The sequence below is a fragment of the Ovis canadensis genome, chromosome 2, assembly GCF_042477335.2.
Source record: "Ovis canadensis isolate MfBH-ARS-UI-01 breed Bighorn chromosome 2, ARS-UI_OviCan_v2, whole genome shotgun sequence".
Classification (NCBI taxonomy): Eukaryota; Metazoa; Chordata; class Mammalia; order Artiodactyla; family Bovidae; genus Ovis; species Ovis canadensis.
The window spans coordinates 48505418-48522028 of NC_091246.1; the positions used below are offsets into that span (position 1 = coordinate 48505418).

The 16611-nt window shown below is 38.1% G+C and overlaps 1 long non-coding RNA gene across 4 annotated transcripts in view; it reads left to right on the plus strand.

Annotated features, from left to right (window-relative positions):
• The window catches only part of LOC138433423 (uncharacterized), a 613563-nt gene that overhangs the window by 13117 nt on the left and 583835 nt on the right, over positions 1-16611 (plus strand). For all 4 annotated transcript variants that reach the window (XR_011254298.1, XR_011254300.1, XR_011254301.1 and 1 more), the window contains exon 2: positions 4068-4183. This is a non-coding gene — a long non-coding RNA (uncharacterized lncRNA). The remainder of the gene's footprint in view (positions 1-4067; positions 4184-16611) is intronic.

The window sequence follows — 16611 nt, forward strand, 5'->3', positions numbered from 1 at the left end:
TTCTAGTAGTCATGTATGGATGTGAGAGTCAGACTGTGAAGAAAATTGAGGGCCAAAGAATTGATGCTTTTGAACTGTGCTGTTGGAGAAGACTCTTGAGAGTCCCTTGGACTGCAAGGAGATCCAACCAGTCCATCATAAAGGAGATCAGTCCTGGGTGTTCATTGGAAGGACTGATGTTGAAGCTGAAACTCCAATACTTTGGCCACCTGATGCAAAGAACTGACTAATTGGAAAAGACCCTGATGCTGGGAGGGATTGGGGGCAGGAGGAGAAGGGGATGACAGAGGATGAGATGGCTGGATGGCGTCACTGACTCAATGGACATGAGTTTGAGTTAACTCTGGGAGTTGGCGATGGACAGGGAGGCCTGGTGTGCTGCAGTTCATGGGGTCGCAAAGAGTCGGACACAACTGAGCGACTGAACTGAATTGACACATAGCTGTTTGCTCTAGACTAGTATGGCAAATAGTAAGACTAGGTCAGTCCTCAGTCCATTTTCTCATCTAGGGCCTTTTACTCATGGCATGGTACAAATAACACCTGAAATGTCTAGGGGTCGGGGCTTGTGAGTCTTCATTATGGGTTCACTATTTGCTACCTGAAAACTTGGGCAAGTCACTTAAAGAGACTGAGTATTTTCTTTAGAATTTGTTATTAATTGTTCAGTTTTTTCCCAGTAGTTTTTATGGGGATTCAAATGAAATAATGTGAACATGGCAAATGAAAAAAATTTTTTCCTGAAAAAGAATAAGCAGTCTTGGTTGGATTTTCTGTTTTGTTGTCCCCCCACCCCCCCACCCCCCCCCAGATAAACTAATGTCAAAGTCTCTAGAATCAACTCTGTGTAGCTTGTTAGCATGTTCATAAAAAGACAATGAAATATGACGTGAGACATAATTATACAAGTAATCAGGGGTTGAAGTTGATATTTTAGTGGTAGATTACAGCCCGAAATAAAAAGAAAGGGCCACACAGTATGAAGGGGAAATAAAGGTCAGGATGTTGATCTTGAGGCTTATTTCTAGTTCAACCAGAAATTCTGGTAAGCCAAATTAAGGGAAAGAGAAACCAATAGAAGAAACACCCCCCTCTAGTGGCGAGGAGCCAGGTTCTACACTTGTTTCCTAAGATGTGTGATTGGGGAATGGATGGCTTCTTAGGATGTCTTTAGTTTCTTAAGAAGTACCTTCAAGGGATCCAGAGTTGAAATTCTTAACGAAGATCATTACTTCAAGTTTTCCTGATCAGGTGGATTGATACATAAATAGTATGTTGGCAGTCTCACGTGGGATCAATTGTCTGAAAACAATGTAGAGGCTCCTGTTGTTGGAAGAGATTCACAATTTTTATGTACTTTTATGTAGGTCATTTAGAGAATTAAGAGACCACTGTTACTAAATTTCTTATTGATCTGAGATGATACAGTAGGAACCTCTATAATACCCATGTGTAGGCGGATAAAGCCTATGATGGTATAGAGTAGTATTCATCTGTATTTATACAAAATAATGATTGTGGATTTCCTAAGGGTAACTTTTGATTTGAAATATTTAGTGGTCATTGGGAGAGCCAGGTGTTTAATTTATATCTCAGAAGTGATTTAATTTTTGCTTATAGAAAGGTAGTGAATTTAAATATATTAAAATAACTTACTGCCCATAATTCAGTGGCTTAGTAAGGACACCTAATGCATTCTTGAAGGACATCTCATCTTAAGGATGTGTTACCGATGATAATAGTTGCATTGATTATTATTGCATCTACAAATTTCAAGAGCCCATTCGGATTTTTACTGTTTTGAACTTCTGTTTGGGTGTAATTCTTTTAAGTTAACTCTGAAGAGGAAATATTTCAAAAAGTGAAATGTTTATGGTATTCTGTGTTAGACCTGAGGAAAATTTGAATATCATTCAACTGTGATACAGAGAAGAATGATTATGGCACAAGACAATAAAGACTGCATCATCAGAGTGCCATTTCTTAATGTCAAACTTTGTGCTCCAAAGGAAAGAAATTTGAAGCTTGAAGCAGAACTAGCTTCTCAATAGTTTAGAATAGGTTTGATGATATTTCTTGTGAAGTAAAAATGGAAGAATTCTCTAGAAAATGTAAACTCGTACATGGATAAAGTGAGATTATAGGGTTATGAAACTTTAGTGTACAATGGATAGAATTAATATTCTTAGTTTATGATTATACTTCATAAATATACTTGATTTCAGGAAAGAAGAACTAGGTCTGGCAGTAGATCAGGATCCACCTATTGGGGAAAACCAGAAAATAGGAGGAAGAAGTTATTAATGGTTCATTCTTAGCCAGAAGAATTCAGTATGGAATAATTAAGGTCAGCTAGAGGAAGAATTATGATTATGTTAAGTGAGTTCACAGATATCTTTGAAGGCAAATCAGTTAGAACTGATTTGTTAATGTATATGGGGCAATAAACCAATTAGATGGTCTCTTTTCTAAATTAGTATGACAGTAGTAGAAGATATTTGGAGGGAAGAGAAATGGCTAATAAGGCTAGTGGTAATTAGACCTTCTTCATTAAATCCTAGCATTAAAGAAGTTCTCTGTACTTTAGTAATAGCTTAATTCTATAAATAAAATTTAATATTAAAAATTGATACAAGGTTGGCATTGCTAAAGTTAGGCAGTGCTGATTTGTGTAAAGGGTTGCAGTAAGTGGGCTTGAATAAAGAACCCAAACTTCAAACCTCATTTGAAATTCCAGATAAAGTTTAAGAATAATAATTCATATTTGTAAAGGATTTTATAGTATTCTTAATATTTTCACATGTATGATCTCATTGATTCTGTATGATCAGAACATGTATGATCAGAATTCTGGGGGATAGTAGCACAGGTTTGATTATTCCATTTTTACAAATGAGGTCATGGAGGCTCACAGAGGCTAACCTACTTACTAAAGAGCCAATAGGGACTAAATGACAAGAGTGGGACTTAAGATGTATATCTTTTTCAGGGACCACCAGTTCAACCCACTGTGTTCAGTGTATGGCGTTTAATTCTATATGTTCCTTTTGGATTGAAGAAATAATCTTGTCTGAACATGGGCAAATGGGCTAGGGAATTTTTAGCTAGTATGTATAGAGGCACATTTAAAATATATATGTTTTGGTGCTAAATGCTTAGTTACTAGAATTGAACTAATTAATCCAAGAATTCCACCAAATGATTACACTAGGGTTGCATTTGCAGAACTATGAAAAAGGAACTAAATTAAAGTAACATCTGACTATTCATGATTAATAAGAATTCAGCTTTTTTGTTTCATGTTCAATTGGGCTAAAAGGTGTGTGTGTGTATGTGTATGTGTGAATGAATGTAAGAGATATTCTTTGGTAATGGGATAGATTTCTTACATCACATGGGTCATTTGGGTCGTATAAATCAAGGTCCATGTATGTAGATTCTTTAAGGAAAGGGACTTGGTGTGTCTTGTTCACAATTAGATCCCCACTGTTGTTACTGATACATAAATGTGCTCAAATAATTTGCTAAATGAATGAAATAACTTTTTATGACACCCAAATCAGGTAGCCACAAGTCCCATACTGTTTCACTTTGGAGATCCCTGAATAACAGTAAGATTGTAGGAGAGTCTTCGCTGACTGCAAGAGATTCCATTGTGAGTCCATTTACTTTTGATGGAGCCTATGGCCTTTTCTTCTCTGTTAATCTTTATTCTGGGCCAAAAAACTTGTCAGTGCCTTGTTCACATTAAAGAATAATCAGTGGGATTGCTTCCACCTATCAGTTCATGTCTTACTTGCATGGAGCTCAGGTACCACTGGAGGCATTCTGGTGGGCTAATCCAGCCAGCTCTTCAGGTCATTAGTGTACACATTAAGCTCTGGGGAGAGGACAGGCTTTTGTCCTCTCAATAGTGTGCAGAGTTCAGACTCTGATATAGCTTTTAATGTTAACAGGTAGAAGTTGGGTGACTCAAATGATGTGCCAGACTTCCCATGTGTTTTTGAAAATACTGTTTCCAGCCAGCCTTTTAGAAGCTAAGAACTATCATCATCCCTGTTTTACAGAAGCACAAAGAAGTTAAGTACTTGACCAAGTCACATCAAGGTATGAGCCCAGGTAGTCTTGCTTCAGAGCCTACGTTCTTATCCATGCCCATTGCCAGCCACATGCTCATTCATTTGTAAGTAACCTGTTCGTTCTTTCTGAAAGCTTATATATTTTTTTCTTATTCTTAAACTTCAGAAATTTCACGAGGATATGTCTAAATGTACACCTTTTTTCATTTATCCTGCTGGCACTCAGTGAGTGCTTCTGATCTAACAGCTCTAGTTTTCTCCTGAGGGTAGTTTTCTTGTATTGTGTTTTCATTATTGCTTTCTCCAGTATGGTCTTTGGTCTGCCTCTGGAACTTCTTTTATTTACAATTAGGCTTTCTAGAATGGCCCTCTGGTTCTTTTTTTTTTTTTTTTCATTCAGGAATTCCATTTCTTTTTATTTTTCCCCTGGACAGTGTGTTAAACTATCACTTGCTTTTCCAGATAACAAATTTGTTCTTCAGAAAGGTCTCTTCTACTTTTTACTTCCTCAATTAAAATTTAAGTCATGTTTGAAGAATTTCCTAGTGTCATATTTTGTTCTGTTTATGTTTTACATTCAGTATCATATAAAAATACTGTAACCACACAAACCTGATTTATTTTAGAAATGTGAAGCTATTGCAATGTGAGTAAATAGTAACGTAATATATCACATTGGTAAATCAAAGGAGAAAACCATAAGGTCATTTCCACAGACATTTAAAGGTATTTGATAATCAGTGCCCATTCTTGATTTTAAAAAGAGAAACAAAAAATAGCTCTAAGTAATCCAGGAAATGAAGAATACTTTCTCAATAACCATTGTCATACTTAACATTGAAATACTTATGCAACATTTCCCAAATGTATCCCTCTGAAATGTGGATCTAGTGTTTTATATAAAAAAGAGTATCTTGGTGTACTGCTTAACCTAAAGCAAGTTACTATAACAAACACTAACATTTTAGCAACTTAATACAATAGAAATTTATTTCTCCCTCATGCAATAGTCAGTGTGGATGTTTCTGATTGCTAGACAGTTGTTCTCTCTCAAGTGATTCAGAAACTCAGGTTCCTTGCATCATGTGGCTCTCCCTTTCCCTCCAGTCTTGAAATCTGTTTCCAGCTGGTAGAAAAACAAAGAAAGGGTAGAAAATATGCATATTCTTCGGCCTGAATATGACACATATGTCTGTTCATATCCCTTATTCTGTTGACCTGACAAATGACCTCACCTGTCTGTAGGGGATGTGTGTGTGTGTGTGTGTGTGTGTGTGGTGGAGGAGGAGAATGGAAAATAGTATCTTGCTGGGCAGCCACAGGTAGGGAAATAAGTAGGTGTTCTCATTTGTAGTTGGCAGGACTAGAAATTAGGACCATCTGCATGGAGAATACTGTGGTAATGTCTATGAAACCAAAAACTGTACATATCCTTTGACCTTAAAACTCCACTTCTGCAGATATAGTCACAAATGTGTGCATTTTTGCATTTTAAGGATATATGTAGCATTACTGTTGGAGAAGGAAATGGCAACCCACTCCAGTGTTCTTGCCTGGAGAATCCCTGGGACCGGGAAGCCTGGTGGGCTGCTGTCTCTGGGGTCGCACAGAGTCGGACACGACTGAAGCAACTTAGCAGCAGCAGCAGCAGCAGCATTACTGTACTAGCAAGAGGTTGGAAATATTCTGAATGTCCATCAAAGTGTACTGGATGAATAAGGTATTGTATATAAGTACAATGGAACACTCTGCAGCCACTAAGAGGAACAAGGCAATGATATGTGTACTGCCTGGGGATAGAAGCAAGGTACAAAACTGTGTGCACTACTACCATTTATTTAAAAAGAGAAATATACACACACATGCTCATATAGCCATAGACTACTCGTGGAACAATCACAAGAAACTGGTCAAACTGGTTGCTTCTGTTTAAAAGTGTAAGGTAATGGACGGTAGAAGGGAGAAGGCTTTTGCTGTGTACTCTTTTTGTGATATGCTCCTCTTAAAATAAAAAAAGTCAGTTGTAGAGGTATAGTAAATAATGTGGAAAGATGGTTGTTAATACATTGTTGCCTGAAAAGCTGCTTACTGAAAAGAATGTAAAATGTTATTATTTTTATACATAAATAAAATTTAAATGGCATATACCAAAATGTAGTGATTTGTAGTTTTTTGCTTATCTGTATTTTTTCATAATGAACATATATCACCTTTGTAATTAAAAAAAATTGTAAAACTAAAATAAACACAATGAAAACTTTTCCTAGGAGTCCCAGTTAACCCTGCCATGAAATCTTCCTCCATTTTTCCTGTTAAGATTAATGAGTACTTCTTTTTTGCTTTCATGCCACATTTTTCATACATTTATCACAGCCTGAATTGCATTATCATGTATGCATTTGGCTCACCTTTTCTGTGTATTCTTTAAGGGTCTGGATCATACCAGATTCATCCAGGTATCCCTGTCAATGCAAAGAAGAGTGTCTTTCCCCTAAAAGGTGTGCATTCAGTATCGAGTTGGCGTGTAAAGCAGGGGACACAATCAGTACAGTGGTTGTAAATTTTGTTCTTGCATGATGTAGCCTGTATTAAACACTGTATCATTCACTGACTCTTTAGTAACGCCAGTGGCTTACTGGGTGGAGTGCAAAGTACGTACGGCAAAAGGTTTTCTTTCTAAAATGATAGCGATTGCCTTCAGTGATTGCTGTCTCTGCATCATAAATCGGTGTGAGTTCGTTACAGAAATTTATGTAGTTAAAAAAGGACTAAGTTTAATAAATATAAGAACAGTCGAACTGCTGATGATATGGGCCCTGCTCTGGTACAGGTGAGACACTCCTATCTGCTTGGTATTTTAATTTTAGAGCAGTTTCATCTTACTTTTCATACTATTTTACTTCCCCCATTTCTGTCCTTTTGCTACAATCCCTCTTTGTATGCATTGCTGTATTTTTGATGTGGTCATTATGGGTTGGTTATGAGTGAATGAAAAGAAATGCAAATCGAAAAATTGGGAGAGGATAACATTACTTGGGCAGCAGTAACTTTTTTTTAATGGAAAGTTGTTTGAAAATAGATTTGATGATCTTGATTCTTTGCAGTTCCCAGTTTTATTGTTACAGTGACCTTATCCGCCTTGTTTCCTATGTTCTAGTCATAGAAGTTTACTTATACTCCAGAGTTTTCTTCTAGAGCCTTTCCTCAAACCTTTTCTTCTTGGGAGGTCCACTTGTGTGTGTTCACCGATCCAAGCATTCAGTTCAGTTCAGTTCAGTCGCTCAGTTGTATCCGAATCTTTGCGACCACATGAATCGCAGCATACCAGGCTTCCCTGTCCATCACCAACTCCTGGAGTTCACTCAAACTCGTGTCCGTCGAGTTGGTGATGCCATCCAGCCATGTCATCCTCTGTCGTCCCTTTCTCCTCCTGCCCCCAACCCCTCCCAGCATCAGAGTCTTTTTCCAGTGAGTCAACTCTTCACACGAGGTGGCCAGAGTATTGGCATTTCAGCTTTAGCATCAGTCCTTCCAATGAACACCCAGGACTGATCTTTAGAATGGACTGGTTGGATCTCCTTGCAGTCCAAGGAACTCTCAAGAGTCTTCTCCAACACCACAGTTCAAAAGCATCAATTCTTTGGCGCTCAGCTTTCTTCACAGTCCAACTCTCACCTTCATACATGCCCACTGGAAAAACCATAGCCTTGACTAGATGGACCTTTGTTGGCAAAGTAATGTCTCTGCTTTTTAATATGCTGTCTAGGTTGGTCACAACTTTCCTTTCAAGGAGTAAGTGTCTTTTAATTTCATGGCTGCAGTCACCATCTGCAGTGATTTTGGAGCCCCCCCCCCCAAAAAAAAGTCTGACACTGTTTTTGCACTGTTTCCCCATCTATTTCCCATGAAGTGATGGGACCAGATGCCATGATCTTCGTTTTCTGAATGTTGAGCTTTAGGCCAACTTTTTCACTCTCCTCTTTCACTTTCATCAAGAGGCTTTTTAGTTCCTCTTCACTTTCTGCCATAAGGGTGGTGTCATCTGCATATCTGAGGTTATTGATATTTCTCCTGGCAATCTTGTTTGCAGCTTGTGCTTCTTCTAGCCCAGCGTTTCTTATGATGTACTCTTCATAGAAGTTAAAAAAGCAGGGTGACAGTATACAGCCTTGATGTACTCCTTTTCCTATTTGGAACCAGTCTGTTGTTTCATGTCCAGTTCTAACTGTTGGCTTCCTGACCTGCTTATAGGTTTCTCAAGGGGCAGGTCAGGTGGTCTGGTCTTCCCATGTCTTTCAGAATTTTCCACAGTTTATTGTGATCCACACCGTCAAAGGCTTTGGCATAGTCAATAAAGCAGAAATAGGTGTTTTTCTGGAACTCTCTTGCTTTTTTGATGATCCAGCGGATGTTGGCAATCTGATCTCTGGTTCCTCTGCCTATTCTAAAACCAGCTTGAACATCTGGAAGGTCACAGTTCACGTGTTGCTGAAGCCTGGCTTGGAGAATTTTGAGTATTACCTTCCCATAAAGAGCCAAGTCAGATGCTGCCTCTTCAGAGAAGTTGTTGCAGACCCTCCCAGTCAGTCTTTACTCATCCTGCCAGTAAATTGCTATAACTCCATTAGAACACTAATTAGAATTAATGTGTTAATTCTGTATACATTCATTGAATGTCTCCTGTGCATATGTTGTTCTGGGAGCTAGGATGGGAGACTACTGCAGCAGACTGTCCTCAAGCTTACAGCGTGGTGGAGGAGGCAGATAACAGAGGACTCTGAGTATAGCATAAGAAGAATAACCAGTGTGTGCAGGATTCTGTGGGAGCCCAGACAGGGAGCATCTCACCTAGCAGGGGACAGATTTGAGTTGAACAGCATATTGTAGGTCATGGAGATAACGAAATGTCTTGCACCTCTGAAGAATGAGAAGTAACTCGGTTAGGCTGGAGTGTGGAAGAGGGAAGTGGTAGGAGATGAGACTGGAGAGGCAGGAAGGAATGGAATCCTGATGGGTCTTTTGTGCCTCTGTTATGGGGCTTTGTGTGGGGATTTGGTAGACATTGCTCCTTTTTTATTTAAAGGATTGATTTATCTGAAATAGTAATAAAATTGAACACTTTTTGCACTCCATGAAGTCTGCATGCATTATCTTAACCTAATCTTTACAACTGTCTAAGGTAGGTATAGTGGCTTAGAGTGTTTAAGTGAGGCCACTGTACAATAGTAGTTAAAATGGCTTAGGTTTGAATTTCAGTTCCTCAGTTTACTAGTTTTGGACCTGGAAGTTACACATTTGCCTCAGTGTCTTCATCTGATAACTATAATAATGATACCTACCTCTACCTCATGGGGCTTCCCAGGTGGCTCAGTGGTAAAGAATCTGCCAGCAATGCAGGAGATGTGGGTTGAAGGAGAAGGAAATGGCAACCTACTCCAGTATTCTTGCTTGGAAAGTCCTATGGACAGAGGAGCCTGGCAGGCTACAGTCCCTGGGGCTACATGACATGGTGACTAAGCATGCATGCATGCAGATACATGTAAAGTGCTTAGCTCTGTAGTTGCTAAGTGACTGCATACTCAATAAATGTGATTCTTGATTATTAAAAACCATACCTCAGGGACTTCCCTAATGGTCCAGTAGTTAAGACTCTGTGCTCCTAATGTAGGGGCCTGGGTTCAATCCCCAATTAGGGAATTAGATCCCACATGCCATAACTAAGACTTGGCAAAGCCAAGTAAATAAGATAAATTGAAAAAGCATTCTCCAAAGTCACATAAGCAGTTAGTGGTGAAGCCCAGGTTGAACAAGGCAATCTGATTTCAGAATCTTTATTGTAACTGCTTTTGTGGTTACAGAGAGATGATTAAAGACAGGTTCTAAGCAGTGGAATCAATGAAGAATTTCAGTCAACACGGGAAATACCTTTTAGGGTAGAAAATTCTTAAGAGCACTTCACATTACCCCCACTTTAAGAACTCTTCTTTGCTACCCAGCCTGCATATAGGGACTTACGTGAGAAATGCATCTCTGTAGTTTAGGCTAATGACATGAATTCCACATTTATAATGCACATGAGTAATAAACCTGGGGAATATCTTACAAATATCTCCCTCTAGGAGTTGGTCTACTTGTGCTGACACCTGGGATACTGTGTCAAGTCCTGTTTTTGTTCATCTCCATACTCTCTATATTTTTCCAACTTTAGGACCCAAGTGGGAGTCTTATGTTGGAGGATGTTGTGCAAACCACATGCATAAAGAAAATAATTTACATTTTTCCTTTCTTAGCTTCTGGAACATCAGTGATTCCATCCTCCCACTTCCATTGGGCAGAAATTGAGGTATTCTCCTTATGCTTCCTCATTTTCTCCAAAACCCACCACACATACATAAACTCTCTCCCCCAAAAGAGAGAGGGATCCAGCATAGCTACTTTTTTCTGATTCAAGGATCCAGGAATATACAAAGTCTTTGGTAATAAAGGAGCACACCAGCACTCTACCTTCTCCATTCCTACTCTTTCCACTCACAACTGTCTTGTCACTTTCTTTTCTCTTTTTCTTCGCTCACTGTTGTATCCCTCTGTCTCTTGCATAATGTCTGGCATGTAGTAGGCATTCAGTAAACAGGTTTTGAAAGATGCATTGCATCTTCAATATCTTAATGATAATTACAGAAAAATATGCAAAAATATTGCCTTGCTTTAAATTGTTTTATGAGAGTGGATTGTTCTTAGCGAGCAGGCTCTATTTTCACTGCCACATTGGAGCTCCCACAACTTCTAGTTTTATTCAGTTATCCTGAATATAGCTGTGGTGGTAAAGGAGCTGAATGAATGCCCCACAAATCTGGGGAGAAGATCTCCAGATTGAAGGCAGGTCCATCTCATGGGATTGGTTATTTTTCCAGGGTCTTTGGAATTTCATGACTTCACAATGGAAAAGTTTCCACAGATTTGAGTTTCATAAAGGAAATAAATAGATCATAGGAGATGCATACTGTTAGAAACGGCTAGGAGCAAATAATCTGAGCAAAGTAGAAGATATCCAGAAGGCCCAAGTTCATTATTTTAACTTATTTTTTAGGCTTGAAGCCTCCTTGGAATTCACTGGCTTCTACAGACTTCCAACCCAGAGAGCAGCAGATCTAATTCTCTTAGTTTCCAGTTTTTGAACCTTTTGCATACATCATCAGTTATATTTGAAATTGTAATCTTCTCTCATTATTTTCTTTAAACTTCAACCCTCTCATATAACTTTTCTCCCACCAACTCTGATAACCTTTTTAGAATTTTTAATTAGTTCAAATTGGTTGACATTACTTGTTTATCAAGGTGCCAAAACCTGCAAAATTATAGCTATGGATATCTGGGGCCTCAGTCCAGAATAGATAACCTTCATAATTCTGGTACCTATAAGAACTCAAATTTATGTAGACAGTGTTGCTGATGCAACTCTCATTTACCTGGGTTCCTAGGAAAACCTTTAGAAACATGAAAGAATCTTAAACTTCAGGACTTTATGCTTGCCTGAAAGTCCATACTCATGTTAATCTTAGGGCCATGATGATGTACCAGTAGACTGTCCAGACATGTTCAAAGCAGTGAACCTGGGCCTTCAGGACTTTGGTTGGTCCTGATTACAAATGATGTACTGCAGTATGCAGAAACAGCCTGTGTCCAAAGATGAAGAACTTATGTCATTATTAGAGCTCACATATTGTGTATGTCTGTCTACCACTTGAAGACTGTCTCCAAGACTTCAAGAGAAAGTGATACCCAGGCTTGAAATTGGTGTCCTTCATACATAAATCTTGTTCACAGCCTGCTCTGTTTCCAAACGTCCAGAAGAAATTAGAAAAAGAGGACCAATTAAACCCAAAAGAAGTCAATAAAGCACATAAATCAGAAATAGAAAAATAAAAGGAGACAATTAATGGAGAAAATTAACAAAGCCAAAAGATTGTCCTTTGAAAGTAAAATAAAATTGAGGAACTCTTACCATCACTGATAAGGAGAGAAAACATAAATTACCATAATTATGAATGAAAGGAATAAATCATACTGACATTAAAAGATTAATAAATATTATGGAAACTTTATGCCAATAAATTCAAGAAATGAGATGTTTTCAAATTCCTTTAAAACACAACTTACTAAAGCTAATACAGGATGGAATAGAAAATCTGAATAGCCCTATATTTAAAATTTTGAATTTGTGATAAAAAACTCCTGTGAAGAAAGCTACAAGTCCAGATGGTCTCTCTGGTGAATACTATCAAACAGTAAGCAGTAATATGAATGTTAAGTAAATCAGAGAATAGAGAAAGAGGGAACATTTCCTAACTCATTTTATGAGGCGAGCATTAGCCAGATAGCAAAACCTGAGAAAAATACCTCAAAAGAAAATTGCTGATCAGTATTCCTGAGATCATAGACACTGCAATAGACAATGTTTGTGTCCCTCCAAAATTCATATGTTGAAGTCCTAACCCTTAATATGATGAAGAGGTCAGCAGTCTGTAACCTGGAAGAGGGCACCCACTGAATCTGCCGGTGTCTTGATCTTGGACTTCACAGGTTTCAGAACTGTGAGAAATAAATGTTGCTTAAAGTCACCAGTATATGGTATTCTTTTATAACAGCTGTGACTAAGAAATAAAAATCCTTAAAGGAATATCATTAGGTGGAATCCAGGACGGTATGAAAATGTTAATGTATCATGGTCAAGTGGGGTTTAGTCCCAGGAAACAAAAATGCTTAACCCCAAAATTATATCACCTTTTAACATAACAAGGATGACAACCCATATAACCCTTTCAATAAATACAGAAAGGATATTTCACAAGATTCAGTAATTTTAAATTCAGCAAATCAGGAATTGAATTTCTTTAACTCGATAGCATCTATAAAACTCCTGTAGCAGCATCACATTTAACACTGAAATATTGAAAGCCTTCCCCCATGATTGAGAATAAAGTATGGATGTCCTTCCTTACTGCTGCTTTTTATTGATAATACTTCACTGGAGCTGTTGGCCATTGCAATGAGGCAAGAAAGAGAAGTATAAGATACAAAGCCTGCAAAGGGCGTAATTCTGTATATAGAAAATCTTAAGGGATCTGCAAAACAACTACTGATACTTAAAAATGAATTTAGAAAGACCACAGAAAAAAGTCATTTGTATTTTTATAGATCAGTTGTAAGCAATTGGAAAATGCTATTAAGAATAAAATTCTTTATCGGATAACACCAAAAATCAAAATACTTAAGTAGATCATCAACACAAATGTAAAATCAAAAACTATAAAGTTTCTAGAAGAAAACACATGCTTGGGTTAGACAAAGATTTCCTGGAGAGAACATAAATAGCATTAAACAGAAAAGAAAAAATAGATCTGTTGGAACTCAAAACTTTTGCTGATTAAAAGTTACCACAATAAAAAGTGAAGAGGGAAGACACAGACTAGGAGAAAATGTTTATAATAAACATATCTCCTGCAAATCAATAGACAAGTGATCTAATATAAAATGGGCAAAGGACTTGAGCAGGTAGTTCAAAAAGGAATGTGTACAAATAGCTAATAAGCACATTAAATTGCTTACTACCATTAATCTGAGAAAATGAGAATTAAAATTACAGTGAGATACTGTTTTATATTCATTATAATGGCTAACTTTAAAAAGATAGACAACTACAACTGTTGGTTAGAATGTGGGAAAATTGCTGATAGAGAACAAAGTCACAATCATTTTGGGAAAAGATTGAGAGTTCTTGAAAAATTAATCATATATCTGTGCTGTGGCTCAGAAATTCCACTTCTAGGTATTTCTCCAGAAGAAATGAAAACGTATGCCCACAAAATGGCACGCAAAAGAATGTTCACGACAACTTTATGCTAGTCCCAAGCTGGAAAGAACCTGAATATCCATCCAGGATAAATTATGGTATAATTCAGATAAAAGAATACTGCTCAGCAAGTGAAAAGAATGGACTACTGATACATCCAGCAATAAGAGCAAATCCCCCCAAAGATCATGTCGAGTGAAAGGAGCCAGACACAAAATAACATACTGAATTATTCTCTTTATATAAAGTTATAGAGGGGGAAATTTTATGGTGATAGAAATAAGAACAGCAGTTGCCTGGGAGGGTATATGGTAACTTTCTGGAGTGATAGAAATGCTCAATATCTTGACTGGTGTGGTAGTTACATGGATATACATTTATCAAGACTCATCATGTTGTACACTTAAGGTTAGGCATTTCATTATATGTATATTTTACTGCTATGAAACCCAAATCAATAGTTAACTAACTATATGCCATTACAGCAGTGAGCAAAATAAAGAATATTTCTAACACCCCAGAGTGCTCCCCCATGTGCTTTTTCAGTCCATAGCCCCATCTGTATGTCCCATCACAGATAATTACTATTTTGAGCTAGTTTAGATTTGGTTTTGTTCTTTCTTAAATTTCTTATAAGTGGAGTAACCAGTATTAACTTTTGGGTCTAGATTGTTTTCTGAACATAATATTTTTGAGATTCACTCATATGGTATATATTAGTAAGTTTCCTTTAAATTCCTGGGTAATATTATATTTTATGACTATCCTACAATTTATTTTTTTGTCTTAGGCATTTGAGTTATTTACAGTTTTGCTGTAAAATAAAGTGGATCTGAATAACCTTCCATGATTTTTTTGATGGTCCTGTTGTCCATTTTTCTTGGGCGTATACCTAGGAAAAGGATTACAGGATATGTGCATCATTAACTCTTCCAGATTTTTGCCGAATTTCTCTTCAGAGTGGTTGCATGGATTTACATCTCAGTGAGCACTGCTTGAGAGCTGCCCGTTCTCTTTTCCTTCTACCACCATAAAGTAAAAAACAAGGCAGACTTTTTTAATGGGAAGACCAAAGCTAAGCCTGGAGGAATGTGACAAAACCAACTTGCGTGTGATCTGGTGTCCAATCCAGGCAGCAGATCTTTGGGTCAATAACTGTGCTTGGTGTCTGTGTGTCTGAGTTAAAAGCCTGGGAGGAGTGTGGGAGACGTTGAGAGGTGTAGAAAACCAGTCTCAGGAAAGGGTCAAGAGGTCAGGCTCCCCCAGTGAACTGGTTAGGTCTGCAGCTCCTGAAGGAAACCAGAGGATCTTGGGTAGCATGGGTAGATTCCTGAACCAGCTGTGTGCTGAATGTTTGGATGATTCAGGTTTCATTTGAAGTTTACACCAGCATCAAGATTGCTGTTGCTTTGCCTTTCTGGGCACAGAGGGTAGGGAGCTCTTCATGTGCCACTCAATCTAGGCTGACCCCAACCTGTAAGTAGAAGTACTTACAGGCAGATGAGGCAGAGCTAATCTGCCTCAGACAAGGATGCCAGTACCCCAAATCCAGTGTCTGATTAAACCTAATCCTGTAGTGTAGTCTGTGTATCAGTTTTCTAATTAGGAAGCTGTCCGAGTGCATGGGGGAAGTTGGGTCTATAAATGTGTGAGCCAGGTAGGTGCTGCTTGCCAAGACAAGTGGGACCATCTGAACTAAGTAGCTGCTACTGGGTACAGTGACAGAGGCCAAGTGTACAAGTATAACCCCCGACCCCTGCATCCCCTGGCAAATAGGTTACTCACCTTGGTATGTTTCATGGTCAGAAATATGTTATTGATGACCCAGATGACAGAATTCAGCTTATCCTGACTGAGCTTCGAACATACATCTTGAATCCTTTTGCTTCTTTCCGTTTTTATTGCCTTCATTTTAGTTGAAGCCACCAAGATATATACGTCTTTGTTATAGTCCAACAGCCTCTTTCCTGGTCTCCTATCAAATTCTGCCCCACTGATAGTCATTCCATGTAGCATTACTCTTCTGATCATGTTATTCCCTTTATTAAAATCATGTTGAAACTTCAGGAGCATGTGTTTGAAGGTAGGTAATGTGAATACTAGAAAATGTGCCAGTTTGGGAGGTAGAGGACTCAGGTTCTAATCTTGGCACAACTGCTAATTAGCTGTGTGACTTAGCAGTCCTCTCCCTATCCTAGGTCTCAGTTTTTTTTCATCTGTAAATTAAAAGATTGGTGCAAACTAGGAAGTTTCTATGGGCCATTGTTAAGTCTAACAATCTGTGATACTTTGTGGGACTGATTCAGAGGATTTTTCTTGAGTTCTTGCTTGGGGTGGAGAAAAGTAAGACTTTGGGGTGGTATTTCAGTCAGCTTTCCTATTTTTATTCTCAGAGATGACTGGCATCTTTGAAGTTGTTGGACAGTTCCCTTTACACTGAGTATAAATCATTTGAAAATGTTTCAAGAGAATTTTCTCATTTAAGCAGGTATGCCTAGTGGACTGAGAGTTCCCTGTTGTTTCACTTTGCTGATGTAGGCCCTTGTCAAGTTCTCTGTGCTTCACTGCATATGTTATCTTAGAGGTTATGTAGATTCTTAGAAGTCATCCAGCCCAGGCCTGCTGCTAGGTGAGTCCTTAAGTCCCATGAAGTGCTGCTGACATTTTGTAGGATTCTGACTG